This window comes from Dysidea avara, chromosome 6 (assembly GCF_963678975.1).
Source record: "Dysidea avara chromosome 6, odDysAvar1.4, whole genome shotgun sequence".
Classification (NCBI taxonomy): domain Eukaryota; kingdom Metazoa; phylum Porifera; class Demospongiae; order Dictyoceratida; family Dysideidae; genus Dysidea; species Dysidea avara.
This window is the reverse complement of record NC_089277.1, coordinates 28,188,661-28,191,408: the sequence shown is the minus strand read 5'-3', so window position 1 is coordinate 28,191,408 and position 2,748 is coordinate 28,188,661.

The following is a 2,748-nucleotide window of genomic DNA, read 5'->3' as shown; positions in this document are numbered from 1 at the left end:
GAGACGGATTCCAAGGTAATTGTGTTCTAATACTGTAGCCAGTGGAATGTCGGACATTTTGTATGTGAAAGTACTCTTGTTGTGGTGTGTTGTTATCTGTAAAATTTTACATTTGGAGATGTTGAATTCCATCATCCAGTCAGTTGCCCATCTTGTCAGATGCCCATCATCCAGTCAGTTGCCCATCATCCAGTCAGTTGCCCATCATCCATTCAGTTGCCCTTCTGTGAAACTTATTGTTGTAGCTGTAGCTGTATCCAAGCTTGTACATTGATGAAAAGTGGTCTAGGGTTTGTTGACATGGCGAAGACAGTGGTGACATTGTTTTTAGCTCATATGGAGCTCTAAGGTGAGTTTTAAGTCACATATTACTTTAAAACTTGGCTTTTGTGTTTGTTATATAGCTATATAACTAACCTATACTCAAGCCTCAACTTATAATAAAACGTTTTTTTGTATGTCAAGACGACAAGAGTAGTATTATGCATTATTTTAGCTAAATTGATTTGTATTCAGTAAGCCTTAGGCAGTTGCCTGTGAGCCACGCAATATATCAACAGCAGATTCTCTCATTAAACTGAAGGTAGCTATATCGTGACTGCTTAAAATGATATAGCTGTTGCACTGGTAGCTAGCTACATGGCTTCAACGCAGAGATATTTCTACATAGCATAGCCACTTAGCCAATGTATTATCATTGGCTATTCATGGGGCACTTTGATGTTAAGCGTGCAATTATTCGCACAGCTCACAGAAATGCCACGTCGTCTCCGTGTATGCTGTATACCAACCACTATAAACTGGCCATGTAGTCTATGCATTTGGCAGGCTAGATCATGAGGCATGTATGTGTGTATGAGGAGTACTGTACTTTTTTTTGTAACAGCCATTACAATTACATGCCACATGAACAATCTATGCATTGCTCAGTTATACTAGTTCTCATTTGTGTTATGGTCTCACAGATCAGATATGGTACTATCAAAACCACTTAGTGCAGCTAAAGGATATCATTCACCTTGTAGTCAGGCCCTCAGTCACAAATGAAATGGTGCTTGATTTAATTGGTGCTATGAACTGTAATTCAGATTACACATATTCAACACTTAGAGAACGGCTTATGAAACAGTTTGGTGCACCATGTGCAAAGGAAAACTTTCCTTCAGTCAGTGCAATTTGCCAAAGTGTGTCACGTGTTTCTGCCAAGTTATGCAAGCTGAAGAAAGAAAGAAAGAAACTCTCAATCAAAATTAGAAAGGATTCAAGCATTTTTGCAAGATGAATACCATTTACCACAGACCTGTGACAAAATCACAAAAGCTGCTGATTCACCGATGGGAGATAAGTCATTGTACATGCATCGTGATAAAGTACTCCAGAATATCAATGTTGAGCTCTGCAGAAATTTAACTCAAAGTCAGTTAGACAATGAAGTCAAAGAAAGGAAGCTAATGCAGCTAAGGCACAAAATGTATTCAATTCATCGAAATACTTCAAAAGAAATTCATTCGTAAAGAAGACACAATTGCTCTCCAGGCAAGGAAAATCAGTGAACAGGTTGACACATTGAAGTGCTTGAATGATGAAGTGACAAGTTTGAAACCACAGGTAGAAGAGCTTCAAAGGGATAAGGAGAAATTACAACACAGAGTGGCTTATTGGAAGAAAATGGTTGTTGATCTTAAGGAGGCATATGAACACCAAGCAGATGAAAATATTGCTCAACATCAGCAGCAATCGAGTAAGCTGCCTGAAAGGTTGGATCACCTTGAGCAAGAAAACACCAAACTGAAAGAAACAGTTGAGACTATTGTAGAAGACAGCCCTGATCTGTATGTGACAACTTTTCGGAATGGGAGGTATACAGATAATATCCATGCTTGCTGTTATGAATTATTATCAATAAATGTCGGAATCAAAAGAGTTGCTCCTATTATAATGACTGTATTGAAGAACCTTACAGATTTATCAATTGATACGTAAGTTGCCAAGTAAATCTCTTCTTTGCAATATGATGGTTGAATGTTTGACATTAGCTCATGCTCAATTGGGAGAGGAATTGTCATGTGATGATAAAAATAATTACACAATTCAAAGCGATAGAACCACCAAATTTGGAGAACACTATGGTACATTTGACATTGCAACAGATAATAACCTTACATACTTGGCATCCGCCATGTTTTTTCAGGATCAGCCCAAGATACCTTAGATACCTTGAAAGAAATTCTAGAAGGTTTAGATTTGGTTCAAGCAAAATTAGAATCTGCAAAGGTTTCATCCAAGATCATTGTGAAATTAAAGAATTCCATGTCAGATCGGCATGCAGCAGAGAAGCATTTCAATCAGTTACTTTCTGAGTATCGCTCTGATATTTTACTTGATGTCTTCGCTAGTTGGTCAAGTTTAAGAGATAAGGAAAAAAAGCAAGTGATAAGAATGAACAATTTCTTCTGCGCCTGCATTTCTTAGTTGCACTGGCTGATGCTGCTGAAGCTACCACAAAACTGTGGGAATTAGTTGACAGTGATGGTAAAGCAAGTGCTACATCTGGAACCCAACGTCTAATTCGGACTGCTTGTAAGGCGTTCACTCATAGGGGTTCTGAACAAGCAGGATGCTCAGCTTACTTTCGTTCATACCTACGAGACAAGGGAATACACAGAATTCCCCTTGCTACATTTTGTGGTAACCGCTTTAACATCATTTTTTATGATGCTGCTGGAGTATACTACCTTAAGCAGCACA